The 13,878-nt window shown below is 48.5% G+C and overlaps 1 long non-coding RNA gene across 1 annotated transcript in view; it reads left to right on the top strand.

Annotated features, from left to right (window-relative positions):
• Positions 1 to 13,878, top strand: part of LOC140711236 (uncharacterized) — a 57,565-nt gene that overhangs the window by 29,332 nt on the left and 14,355 nt on the right. Inside the window, exon 2 of the long non-coding RNA XR_012092390.1 lies at positions 5,577 to 5,694. This is a non-coding gene — a long non-coding RNA (uncharacterized lncRNA). The remainder of the gene's footprint in view (positions 1 to 5,576; positions 5,695 to 13,878) is intronic.

The raw sequence follows: 13,878 nt of genomic DNA, 5'->3' as shown, positions 1-13,878 counted from the left end.
ATTGAATTATTAGATTATTCATGTATTGCAAGGGAAAAAGGAACTAGATCACCCCATGTACTCAAATGAAAATTTAAAGGGTATGGGCGAGTTCATTTGAACTCCTTTAATTTGTTTTTGTTTGGTTGTTTTTGACAGTCTCACTCTGTTTCTCAGGCTGGGTGTAGTAGTACAATGACAGCTCACTGCAACCCCAACCTTCTAGGCTCAAGTGATTCTCCTGCCTCAGCCTCCCCAACGGCTGGGATTTACAGGCGTTAACCACCACACACAGCTTATCACCTCTTGGAGACTAGCTTTGAGTTTGGGCATTCATTGAACTATATTTTGGTTAATTCTCAAAGTTTGTCACTGTTTATCTTTAATTTGCTAAAAATCTACATGTATTGTAAAATGCGTTACATTTCCTTAGCATTCACGGATTCCCCGTTAGTGGGGCAGAGACACAGAAGGGCAGAAGGCGTTCGGACATCATCAGGGTTGCAGTTGAGTCCTTGCCCCGAACACACTGGAGCTCTGGGCTCTGTGGCCCCACGGGAGTACTCTGTCCACTGAGGGGGCCGGGTTACCTGGAAGGTCCCTCCAGCCTCTGCAATTTTGCCCTTTTCAGGTTAACATCTCATTGTTGTCCTGGACAGCACTGCCTTTCGTTCACTGACCCACGAGTGAACAGCTGGTCAGTGGCCAGTGCTGCTTCCTTCAGCTGGGAGGTGGTGATGTGATAACACTTCCATGGAATTTGGTTCTTGGTGTATTAAGGGTTCAGTTTTATGTTTATTTTTATTTTATTTTATTTTATTTTATTTTTTATTTTTTATTTTTTATTTTTTATTTTTTATTTTTTATTTATTTTTTATTTTTTATTTTTTATTTTTTATTTATTTTTTATTATTTTTTTATTTTTTATTTATTTTTTTTTTTATTTTTTATTTTATTTTATTTTGAGAAGGAGTCTCGCTCTGTCGCCCAGGCTGGAGTGCAGTGGCGCAATCTCGGCTCACTGCAAGCTCCGCCTCCCGGGTTCACGCCATTCTCCTGCCTCAGCCTCCCGAGTAGCTGGGACTACAGGCGCCCGCCACTGCGCCCGGCTAATTTTTTTTTCTATTTTTAGTAGAGACGGGGTTTCACCATGATCTCGATCTCCTGACCTTGTGATCCGCCCGCCTCGGCCTCCCAAAGTGCTGGGATTACAGGCGTGAGCCACCGCGCCCGGCCTGTATGTTTATTTTTAATCTGCACCTCTGAATTGGTCTTTTGATTGCAAAGAGATTGCTTACTGGATTTGTTTCTGAATATTTCGTGGATAACAGGAGAACCTTGGTTATCTGTGTGTTCATTTAATGTGTTTTTGCCTGGCATTTATTTGGGTGTGTTAGCCCTTAGCCCACTTTCTGTGTGTGGTGGAGTCATTGAAATCATTTATGTGAAGTGTCTCTTCTATTAAGGCCAGAGGACGTGGGGTGGTGTCTCCCTAAACTAGGGGGAAATGGCATTGTTCTGCCCTCCTCCCTGGGAAAGCTGGTGTTTCCAGGTCTCTGAACTTGGCTCCCACACTGGGAGAGTGGCTGTGGCTTCTGGAGCCCGTTTTGTGCGGGACTGACTCCTTCACTTGCTTTATTCCTCACTGTCTTTGCTGCTTTATGACGCAGGGATGAGGAAGTTGGGCCCAGGGGCCTTGACTATGCCTGAAGGACCCGATGCAGAAAACTCCTGGTGGGAAGGATGTTCCTTGAGGGCAACTTTTGGAGTCTTTTCCTACTTTTAACTGAGAAGCAGCTATTCACATGGTTCTATTCTGCTGGTATGTTTCAAAATAATTGGCGTAGAGTTGCGAAGATGTCCGAGACACCCATGATCCACTCCGGGCCAGTGCCGGGCATTGTGCTCAGATGCCTTCAGACCGCATTCACATGCCAAAGATTCTTGCTTGGTTATTCTCAAACTTATGAGAATCTAAAACGCGAGGCACGGTATGGATTTTCTTTTTAGCCCCCATGACTTTGCCTTGTATTTTGGGCATGAATGACTTCATCAAGGGGAAAGAATTTGAGGAAGGAGCCTCTGAGGCTAGGAGGGGGTGGGAAGGGGCGGGGGGAAGAGGAGGGAAAAGGAGCTGTAGAGAGAAGAGCCAGGCTGGGGCTGGGGCATCTCCCCATGATGCTCCCCCACCCCTGGCGCGAGGCCCCAGGGACTGACTGATTTTCCCACAGGAAATGTGCATGATTGCGTGTCTGTTTTGTGGGCTGGCCATTTGGATTGAGGGAATGTCTGTGTTGTGATTCCTTATTGATTCAAAGGTTGGAAAGGTTTGTGCTCAATACAGGGGTCTCTTGGTGCGATGGGAAATGTGATCGCAGCCGCCTTCAGGGTGGGGAGAGCCCTTGAGGCCCTCAGTGGTGGCCGGTGTCGGCCTTCGCTTTCCTGGGTGAGCTGCCCTCAAGGTGGGAAGGGAGGCCCTCGGTGGTGGCCTCTGTTGGCCTTCGCCTCCCTGGGTGAGTGCTGTTCCATCCCCGGCTCTCCGACTCCTTGCCTGGCACCTTCCTCGTTGGAGACCGTGATCCATGAACTTTTTCCACGCGTGTCCTGCAGACTAGTGCTGACTGCAGGTTCAGGAGTGGTCAGAGGAGGCCAGAGGAGGCCCTCGTGATGCGAAGCTAAGCGTTTAATGATGGCGCTGTTGAGTGCATGAGCCGCGTCAGCCCAAGAGTCTGGGTAAGAGGGAACCTTGGGGTGTGGAGGGAAGACTGGACAGATGGGTGCTTTCCTCGGCCCCCGGGAGCACGGCCAGGTCTGTGCTCAGACCTCCTGGTTTCTCCCATATTTCCATAAATAGCAAGGGAAGGACTTGGGGGCACCCAGGGACCTCAGGGGTATAAGCTGTGTCCTCCCGTGGCCCCAGTTGTGGCCAGTGACGTTATTCTCTTTAACCTCAGGCTTATTTTCTATAAAAACACAAAGGGACAGAAGTAGTTCAAGGGCCTCTAAAGACTTACGTAATTGTTAATAGGCCTAATTTTATGCTTTCTTATGTATTAAGAGCAAATCATGAAACAAACTCATTTCTGTTTGAAGAAATCTTTACTGCTCTCATTTTTGTGGCAAGCAGCATTGATTCTTTGCTTAGTGAGTGTTAGTGCCCTCCTGCCTAGTGCTGCTGCCTGGTGTGTCCTCGCACACACCTCTGTCCATTGGTCTCCGTTCACCTTTCCGCCTAGAATTGTAGGAGGGGTGCTGGGATCTTAGGGCTGGAAAGAAACTCTGAAGACCACTTTCAGGGACGGCTTTTAGTCAGGGCTTCCAGAGAGACAGCCAGCCGGGTGTGCGTGTGTCTCCAGGGCGAGGCTTGTTGCAGGGGCTACAGTGTCCAAGAAGCCCCAGGACACACAGCCTGCAAGCTGGAGTCCTGGGAGGGTGTGGCTTGAAGACTTGAGAAGCGGAGGGTGCAGATCCCACCCGGGTCTGAGGAGCTGAGACCCAGGAGCACGGGCTGCAGAAGACAAATGTCACTGGCCCATCAGCCAGACAGGTGGAGTGAACCCAGTTTTCCCGCCTTGCTGTTTTACTCGGGCCCTGGGTGGATAGGGTGGTGCCCCCCACACCGGCGAGGATGGGTCTCCACTCAGTCCAGAGGCCAACATGCATCTCACACAGAAATAATGCAGAACCAGCCATCTGGGCACCCTAGGCACGCTCAGGTTGATGCACAAAACCAACTCCGTGCGTGGCCCTGACGTCTGCGTGTTCGCATCACTCCACGCACATTACTCGGTCGTCGCCTTGGTGAGTTTGTAAGCTCATTGTGTGGTTCTGGGGCTCTTTGTCCCGGGTGGTAGTGGTAGTGATGTCATCACCACCCAGCTCAGGTATGAAAGGTGATGGCACCAACGGCTCCTTGTTTCTCAGACACTTGAGCGGGTGCTCTGTGCAGCCAGTTCCACCTGCAGCAGCATCTGTTCCCTATGCCGATTCCATTCGGAGTATGTGCCTCCCTTCTGTTGAGGGTGCAGCCTTCTTTCAGGGAAGAACTGTGTCCTGTTCGCCTATATCTCCTGTTGTGTATCTCATGGCTGAATAAGTAGCTATAGGATACCTCGGTGGCTGAATGATAAGTTCATTGGAAAGAAAACTTTATAATCTTTTTTTCTTTTTGGGATGGAGTTTCACACTCAACGCCCAGGCTGAAGTGCAATGGCACGATCTTGGCTCATTGCAAACTCTCCCTCCTGGGTTCAAGTGATTCTCCTCCCTCAGCCTCCCAAGTAACTGGGGCTACAGGCGTCTGCCACCATGCCTGGCTAATTTTCGTATTTTCGTTAGAGAAGGGTTTTCACCATGTTGGCCAGGCTAGTCTTAAACTCTTGACCTCAGGTGATGCACCCACCTCGGCCACCCAAAGTGCTGGGATTACGGCCATGAGCCACCACACCCAAGAACTTATTACCATTTTTTTTAAAATCATAATGGGCTTGTTAAATGCTTACATTAATGTTTATTTTTTAAAATGTTATCTGTGACCTTTTAGCTTTTCATAGCACTTCTCGTGTGAGTATTTAAAAAAGGCCCTTTAGTCGTGGGGGAGAAGCGGTTATCCCTTTCAGCAGAGGGAGATGGAGGAACAGGCCCTGGTGGGTCTGAGCACAGGCAGTCACCCCAGCCTTGGTGCTTGCTTAGGTCTGTTCTCCGTTCACCGTAGCCGCATCCACTCTCATTGTCAGCTTAAAAATAAGCTTTTTCCTCTTTCTAATCAGAACAGTTAGTTTGTTAACCATCACGTTAAGGTATCGAGAATGATGGCTTTCAGGCCTCAGATATGACACAAGTAATAAATGCAGCTGACCCTGAACCACATAGGTTTTGAGCTTCGAAGGAACACTTATGTTAATTATTTTCCAACCAAACCCTTACTGAAAACACCTGGCTTTGTGGAGGGCCGACGTTTCCTACATGCGGTTCCATAGGGTGGCCGTGGAGTCCTGTGGATACGTAGATTTGGGTAAACTCGGGGGGTGTTCTGGAATCCATGTCCCTGTGTATACAGAGGGACAACTGCAGCTTTTTAAAAGTTTGTGTCCTGCCTTATCCTAAAACGGCTCCAAGGTGGATGCAAAATTATTTCATTTTTTTGATTTTCTTGGTGGGATATTGATGTTTATTCTTCAGTGTCTAAAATCCTGAGTGAACAGAGTTACCACTTCAGGAACAAAGCCAGTCTGGAAACACATACTGAGATATCCACCTCTTCTTCATGGTTTCACAAAAGGCCATGATCATATTTTATTCAGTTGAACTATAGGAAACTGGCAGTATTTGCTGTTTTTGGCCTACAAAATGGCAAGTGTGTACGATATTAAAAACAAAGGCTTCCTGGATGGGGAAAATAGGAATCGGTGAGAACCTGAAGTTGTCTGTCATGGCCTCTGAGTCACAGGTAAATAAACCTGCGTGAGGAGAAGTTGGTTGTACAGTATTTTCCTTCTGTTTTGAGACTGTCAGAAAAAGGTCAGTTCCATTGCGTTGGGTCCCTTTTCCTCACCTTTGCTGCATAGGGGATTTGCCATTATACCTCTTGTTTCCAGTGCCCAAGAGGCTGATGCCACATAGAAGACCTGCAGGTCGGTGGATGTGAAACAGGCATCGGACACGCTGTGCACCTTGGGACGCATCTGAGAAGTGCGTGCTTGCGGCAGGTCTGAGGTGAGGGCGTGTTCCATCTCCTCTCCCTTCTCTGGCTTTGCAGGCCTTTGAAGTTGGTCCTGGAAAGTGAAATTAGTTAATGCTGATTTAAGCTCCAGGTCAAAGTCGGGGGGCCGAAGAGACCCGCCCTTCACTAGGGGTGTGAAGCATTGGACCCTCCCATCAGGAGGCAGCAGGTACTCGAGAAAGCCCCACATGCCCTCCAGTTCCCTTATGTTGAAATTTTTTGTACTCGGCCATGCCGGGTCATTTTGGGAGGTAAATGGGGCGTTCACATGGGGGTGTGCAGTATTGTTAGGTGTCAGGTGTGAGAGTTGAATTTGTAGAAGCTGTGCGGATAGGAAAGGGCGTGGCAGGGAGTGCTGTTTACAGGGAGCAGATTTAACGTGAGGTCTGTGCTCTGCCTGGGTCCATGTCTGACCGGTGTCTCCCAGTCTGCAACAGGACGTTCACGTGACTCGGCGCCATCGTCCCACTCTGTGTAGACGTCTGAGGATCTGTCCGCAGCTGCTCTGTGAGAATGAGTTGTGATAATTAACTGAGAAACAGTGAACAAATCCTGAATTTGTTAGCACTGGTTCCACGGCCACTTCTGCCGTGGTTGGAGTCATTCATAATAAAGTCTGCTGGACTCCTATGCAGAGCTCTGAATTTCAGAGGCCCTTTAACTTGGCAGCTAACCAGCCGCTTCCTTCAGAAGACATTTGAGTCTCCTTTACCTACCAGGGTGACTCTGGGAGTTTGAAGATGAGTGAGACAAGCCCTCCGTGTCTTGTGGATTTTGCTGTCCAGAGGGGAGACAGATGTGGATGGTGAAGGGGGCCCTATCAGAGGTCAGCGCATGTCAGTTTTGTTTCTTCAGCACTTGCTATGTTCAGGCGGTGCCCCGGGCCATGTGTAGAGCATCTGGGGACCCTGCCCATGGCATCCCAGGCACAGCTAACATCTGCGCCATCTTCGTACTTGGCCTGAGTTTTGGGGAAGTACCGAGGATGGCTTCTGCCTTTGCTGGAGAGAGTTGGAAGTCAGGGCAGCCCTCCACAAGGAGATGATCGCCAGCTGATTCCTCAAGAAAGAGAGGTGGTCCCCACATGGGCAAAGCAGGGCAGCATGCACAGACCTGGGTGTAGGGTCTGGGGCAAGTGCATCTGAGTGGGGTCTGCTGGGAGACAGCAGGGGTGAGGTGTGAAGGCAGTTGGAATTGACAGGATAAATTATCACTAAGGCGATGCTGGGAAAACATAAAATTGGGACTCTCTGGGGTAAACGTGGACTTAGGGTGACCCTGGGCGTGGGTGTTTTCAGGCTCTGAAGGCAGAGATTTAAGAAATTGGGGCAGAGCTGAGCCCCAGATGAGGATGAAGACCACCCTTGGGATGTTAAATGAGACAGGGGTGGAAATCCAGTGAATATCCTGAGGTCAGTCCAGCAGGAAGGCAGCAGAGGAGACCGGTGTCCTCAAAGGCCCCTTGGGCCTGTCTCTCAAAGTGCTGGGATTACAGGCATGAGCCACTGCTCCCTGCTGATACTTTTAAAATTTCTAAGCTACTCTCTCTCATACCCACTCCCGTATTTATTTTTTTTAGACCAGGTTTATGGCTATATTTTTTCCAAGGGAATCAAAAAGTTACCTGTTTGAAGTACAAATAACACCGTGTTTAAAAACCAAAAATGCTAATTTGCATAGAAGTTTCCAAATACCCAGTTGGTTTGAGCCTTGCATTGCAGTGTCACTACCTGCTCTTAAATTTCTACACGATGTATAGATAGCGAGGCAGGGGTACGGCTCGTACATCTTCAGGTTTCGATTCTACTAACTTAGGCTATATTTTCATTTATTTTGGCACACCTGTGGGTGTGGCAAGCAATGCCAGGGTATTTATTTTGAAGCTTGTCCAACAACAGTTGGGAAGATTTTCACATTTTTAGAATTTTCATAGTAATAGTTATAATTTACAAAGAATTTAAAATTGTGTAGTCATTATTTTGCTTTTTTTCTAGATGTGCCCCAAAACAGGATTGCTAAATATCATTCTACATCACAGGATTCAGAACAGGACCATTTTGGAGCAGATGCCTGTAATCGAGGAATTCCACCTAGTCAGTTCACTTTAAACGTGTTTAAAAGGTTTTCTTTATCCTAGTTGGCACCTGTGGCTATAGTTTGTTTTCACTGCTGAGGAATATTCCACGATGGAAACCGTAATTCATCTGTTTTTCATATCGGTGGACATTTGGATTATTTTGGGAGGGTGTGTATGTCTATTCAGCCTTCATTTTTTCAGGATTTTTTGTAGAAGATAATGTAACAGTGTAACATCCTCTGGTACCGAGCCAACACGAACCCTGATGACAGCCACACAGACTCACACACAGACTCTCAGGCCTTGTTACCAACGCACAGAACCATTTTCTTAAGTTGAAACACAGTAGCAGAACCTGAAGCCATGTGAACGGGTCCTCCAATCTTACACTTGGAATTCACTTTTTATTACTATGTCTGCCAATTAGGAAGCATATCAATTATACAGAAAACTGAGAATGTAAAATTATACGTTTATAACAGAAAAAACCTTATTTAATACCCCAGAACATATGGCTATGTTTTTCCCTCATGCCCCACCACTGTTTTCTTTGCTTGAAATGGGAAATGACACTTGAAGGTGGTTTTCTAGCGACTGTTAGGCTGGCATAGTTCTTCAGAGACAGAGGATGTAAAGCACATGGAGAATTTCTGTTTGTGGAATGTGATTTCCCGGTCACCTCATTCAGGCTGCCACCGCCTTCCCTTCTGGTCGCCTGCACCGTGGGACGTCTGAGGAGGTCCCTGTTTCATCCTCTGGAAATTCTGAAAAGGAAGGAGAGGAGGGCGTGCAGGGTGTGGTGCATTTGTGTTGGTCCTTCGAGCTTTTATTTGGAGTCTCAGCTGCCTTGGTGGTTCCTGCCTTTATGTCCCTAGCTTCTTTAAAAAAAAAAAAAAAGGGAGTGGGTGTGAGAGAGTGGCTTAGAAATTACACCAGTAATGGTTGGGCCTGGTGGCTTACTCCTGTAACTCCAGCACTTTGAGAGGAGGAGGCAGGTGGATCCCCTGAGGTTAGGAGTTCCAGACCAGCCTGGTCAACATGGTGAAACCCCGGCTGTACTGAAAATATGAAAATTAGCCGGGCATGGTGACAGGCACCTTGTAATCCCAGCTACTTGGGAGGCTGAGGCAGGAGAATCACATGTACCCGGGAGGCAGAGGTTGCAGTGAGCCGAGATCGCGCCACTGCACTGCATCCTGGGAGACAGAGCAGAAATTCCATCTCAAAATAGAGGGGGGGGGGGGGGGGGGAAACACCGCAGTAATGGAAACCTGGTTGCGTCATTTGTGATGGAGATGGCGGATTATTTCCTTTTTAGTGACAGGATGAATCGGATATGTTTGCAGTATTGATCTTGACAAGGGAAATGGTGAGAACCAAACGTGCCGCCCAGCTTGGGCCTTGGCGTTGGCAGAAGACCGTGGCGGGCAACAGACTGGAGACTCGGAGACCGAGGGAAGAATTCTCACGCTGTGACGCTGGTGCAGTGTGTGCTTCTGGACTCCTGCTGGAGGGAGCGGCCCCTTTGCCTTGCAGGCTTTGGTGCAGTGGAGACCTTAGGACCTGCCCCTCCTGGCACACCTGTGGGTGTGGTGAGCAGTGCCAGGGCTGAGGCACAGGTGCTGAGCCCGGAATGTGGGACGGCAGAGGCTGCACACGCCGGCAGGCGTCTGCTCCAGCAGCCGGGGGTTTCCGCAAGGGGGCGGGGGTTGGTTTTCCTCCTTGAATTTGGGTGGGGAGGGTGTCCTGGGGTGCTGTGTCTGCACTTGTGTTGCTCTGAGGTCAAGTTGTGGCCCCGAGTCCATGTCCCTCTGCCAAAGTGAGGGTTTGCCCATTTTTAGGTCAGATTTCCCTTGGGTCCGGGTCTCTAGGAGTGGGGCGCATTCCAAGGGGGCGTGAGCACGGTGGACGCGCGTGGGCCTCTTCCTCTCCCCTCAGCGACTGGGCTGTGTGTGAAGAGCTGCCCAGCGGAATCACCCTCCTGCCTGGTGTTTCATTCACCAGAAATTGTTCTCACTGTGGACTCTTGAGTCAAATGTAATCCAGGAATGGAACGTGCTGTTGCTGGATGCCACACACAGCATCAGGAGCTTAGTTGGGGATTATATGATCTTACCCCACACCTTAAAAGTAAAGACTATGGTTGTCAAGCCTCTGAGCCCAAGCCAAGCCGTCGCATCCCCTGTGACTTGCACGTATATACACCCAGATGGCCTGAAGTAACTGAAGAATCACAAAAGTGCAAATGCCCTGCCTGGACTTAACTGATAACATTCTACCAGAAATAAGTGAAAATGGCCGGTCCTTGCCTTAAGCGATGATTTTTTGTGTGTCTGTGTGAAATTCCTTTTCCTGGCTCATCCTGGCTCAAAAAGCTCCCCCACTGAGCACCTTGTGACCCCCACTGCTGCCCGCCAGAGAACAAGCCCCCTTTGACTGTAATATTCCTTTACCTATCCAAATCCTATAAGACAGCTCCACACTTACCTCCCTTCGCTGACTCTTTTCAGACTCAGCCCGCCTGCACCCAGGTGAAATAAACAGACATGTTGCGCTCACAAAGCCTGTTTGGTGGTCTCTTCACACTGGCGTACATGACAATAGTTAAGGGGATACTGAAGTCTTTGGCAGCTCCAAGAGCTTTTTCAGTTTGTGCCAGGACATTTTAGGCAGAAGGAAAAGCTTGCTAAGAGAATCTTACAGAAATGTTTGGTGCAGTGCCATTAACTCGTGGAATAAATGTGTAACTTTCCATGGCGGACCTCTGGAAAGAGATGCAGTTTGAGTGCACCCTGGCCTGCTCGCTACAAGAATCGGCCGTGTCACCCCGCTTTCCGTGGGTCTGCAGGTGTGCGTGGTCCATTGCCCTGCACTGTGGCCATGGAAGGGAAGATGATCTGGAATGCTGGCGACAGTTATCGGTGTGTGTTGATGTGTGCTGCTTTCTACAGGGGAGAACATTTCTGTTTAATAAACGTCTCATCACGATGATGACTGCAAGATATTTGAGTCTCGTTCAATAGTGTTTCTGGGTTCCTTCTGTTTTTAATCTGCTTTCTAGCACTAGTCAAGTGAAGACATGGAAAGTAAATAACCCATCGAACTTGTAGAGACATGGTGTTGTGTAGGAGCAGACTGTAGCCTCTGGCTGTTTAAAGATTGTAGTAAACCTCTTACCTGGCATGGTCAGGATGTAAATTATCTTGTTTAATTGAAATGTGTATGAGTCAAAGCTGGCGCCTGCATTCTTGATGAAATACCAGATTTTAAGGGAACATGTCAATGTGCCATAAGATACCAACAAAGTTCCTCACTGAGGTTTGGCGCGGGTTCGGAAGAGCTGGGCCTTAGGTCACCAGGGTCATCTCTGGGAGCAGATGCTCAGTGTGGGCATTAGTCACTTAGCCTTTCCAGAGCCGAGGAACAGCTCTCTGTGATGGTTTTTGGAACCTGTATTTTGAGTCAGTTTGTCCCACTTGACTTGAAGTTGCCGTGCAATTTCAGACCTTTGCCTCCACCGTGCGCTCGTTTTCTTGTCCCCTGATAACTGCCTCGGTTGCCCCGGCCTGACATTTGAGCCTCGTCGTTCAAGGACACAGGCTCTGCGGTGGGGCCAAGGCCGCGACTCCGGCTTGCACAGTTCCTTGCCTCTCACCATGGCTTACCACATCACTCCCGGGATCTCCCGTTTAGAGGAAGAGTGTCCCTTTCCTGCAGGCCCTGTGTGGTGTGGAAACCACCCCTACCTACCTTTCTCCTGTTTGAACTGTACTGTGAAGCTATTTCTGTTCTAGTCAACCGTCAGAATTTAAGGAACAGTGATTTATGTAACTTATCACACGCTTCTCAGCAGTTCTTTATGAATTTCATTCTGCTGTGAAATTATTGCAGTTTTCATGGCTATGCTGGTCTCACGTTGTGGTCCTTGAAATGAATTCCCTTCCCCATTGTGTGTTAAGGTTGTGCCCGGGAGCTGTTGAGGCCTCACCTCTGCTTAGGGCAGTGGCTTTGCTCTCCTGACAACAGGAAAAATCTTATTTAGAGCATTTCTAATGTGGTTTTTGCTTCCCGACAGAATTCCTTTTTTCACAGAGACAGCCACTAAAGTCACAAATTATGCTCAGGATGGACACACGAGTCAGCTGACAGAGTGGAGTCCAGAACAGATCCAAAGACGCAAAAGCAGTTCAGTGGAATTTGAGTCTTTTCAACAAATGGTGCTGGAATTATGGGACAGCCGTATGCAAAAGAGTGAAAACAGGGAGAAATTCCTGTATGAAAATTAAGGTGGACCATAGCCCTGAATGTAAAATACCAAACTACAAAAGAAAGGGAAATTGTGGAGACCGAGGGTGAGAGCTCTTAGCCACACCGTGATCCATAATCAAGGAAGAAAACAAGTAGGTAAGACTCATCAAAATTAAACTTCTAATATAAAAGACACCCCTAGGGAATTGAAGAGACACATTTTTGATAGACGGGGAGAAGATTTCTGTGAACCATGCAGCCGGCAAAGGACTCATATCCAGAATGCACAGGACTCCCACGGCTCATGACAGAGAACAAACCACCTGACTTAAAAGCGGAAGAGACATGAACAGATGCTTCGCTGAGAAGGACGGGAGGATGGCCCGAAAGCATCTGAAATGACTTTCAGCGTGACTGGTTGCACCGAGATGTGCACTGAAGCCGCAGTGAATTTGTTCACACCCCTGTGGAGCGCCTGACTAAGGTCTTCCGACAGCCCCAGGTGCTGGTGAGGACAGGCAGTCAGGACTCCTGTGCGATGCTGGGGTTCAGCACGGTTCAGACAGCTTGGCGGTTTCTTACAAAACTGAACTCACACAAACGTGGGGCCCGGTGACCCCAATCCTGGGTATTTACCCTAGAGAAACAGAAGCTGATGTTTAAGAAAAACTGTGCCCAGATGTTAATAGGGCTGTCTATAGTTGCCCAAAACAGGTTACAATGTGCCACAGCCATACGTGGAATAATATATACCCAGCAGCCCCGAGGCCTGGCTGTTGATCACAGGACACCCTGGGTGCACCTCCAAGCACGATGCCCAGGAAATCGTGATTTTGCGAGTGTTTTGCGACAACACTTGCAAAAGACAGACCCGGGGGATGGGAGAACACAGAGAGGGTGGTTGCTGGGAATGGGAGGGTATGATTATGAGGCCCCGTGAGTGGGTTTGGGGCTGTTGGACTGTTTTGCTTGTGTGATGATTATGGGAATACTTGTGCCGAAATTCACAGAACTGAACACTGTCCACTTTACAGTAATTTTTAAAAGGTGGTAATATGCTTATTTTCGGTACTGTTTTTAATGGAAGATGGAGTTTGCAGATGATTTGTCAGGGCAAGCCTGTCTCAAGAGTTTGTAGACGATTCGTTAGGGGCCTGTCTCAGGGCCGTTGGGTTGGGTTGGGTTGGGTTGGGTTGGGTTGGGTTGGGTTGGAAAAGCCTTCCCTGTTGCGGGCAGTAGTATGGGGCATGGAAAGGATATTGCCAAGGAAACACGTAGAATCCTTTGAGGAAACATGTATTTCTAACTTGCTATAAGATAGAATTGGAAATTGTAATGGTTTTGTTTTCTAGAGTCTTGGTGGAATAGGGAAGACAGTGTAATAAAAGCTAATTTTGAAATGAAGAATTTTAAAGATTTTCAATAGCAATAGCTCTAGGAAGTCACCCTGGAAATGTTTTTAAAGATGTTCAATAGCAATAGCTCTAGGAAGAGTCACCGTGGAGTTGCTTCTTGAGTATTGGTTTCCTAGCTGTATCTTCCGACTTTCATTTTTAAGTTTTGCTGTGAGTTGAGGATGTGTGGGAATAGTCATCCCCAGGTGTTGGGTAGAAGTGGCCCTGCAGGGGGTGTGCATGTGCCCCGAGGCCTGAGGCACTGTTTCAACCTAGCTTGCAACATGGGTACTCTTGTCAGTGGCTGGAGTAAGAGTACCAGCCTGGCAGGCTGGGGAAGCCCCGGGGTGGTCTGGGCACTGTCCTCCCTGCCTGCAGGATGGCAGCTGGAGGAGCTTGAAGGCTACCTGCCTCGTGGCTGTCAGCGCAGCAGCCCCTCCTGGCCCTGGAGCAATCTT

This window comes from Chlorocebus sabaeus, unplaced genomic scaffold (assembly GCF_047675955.1).
Source record: "Chlorocebus sabaeus isolate Y175 unplaced genomic scaffold, mChlSab1.0.hap1 unalloc_scaffold_362, whole genome shotgun sequence".
In the NCBI taxonomy this organism is placed as follows: Eukaryota; Metazoa; Chordata; class Mammalia; order Primates; family Cercopithecidae; genus Chlorocebus; species Chlorocebus sabaeus.
Note: the sequence above shows the minus strand (reverse complement) of the source record. Positions and strands in the feature narration are given on the sequence as shown.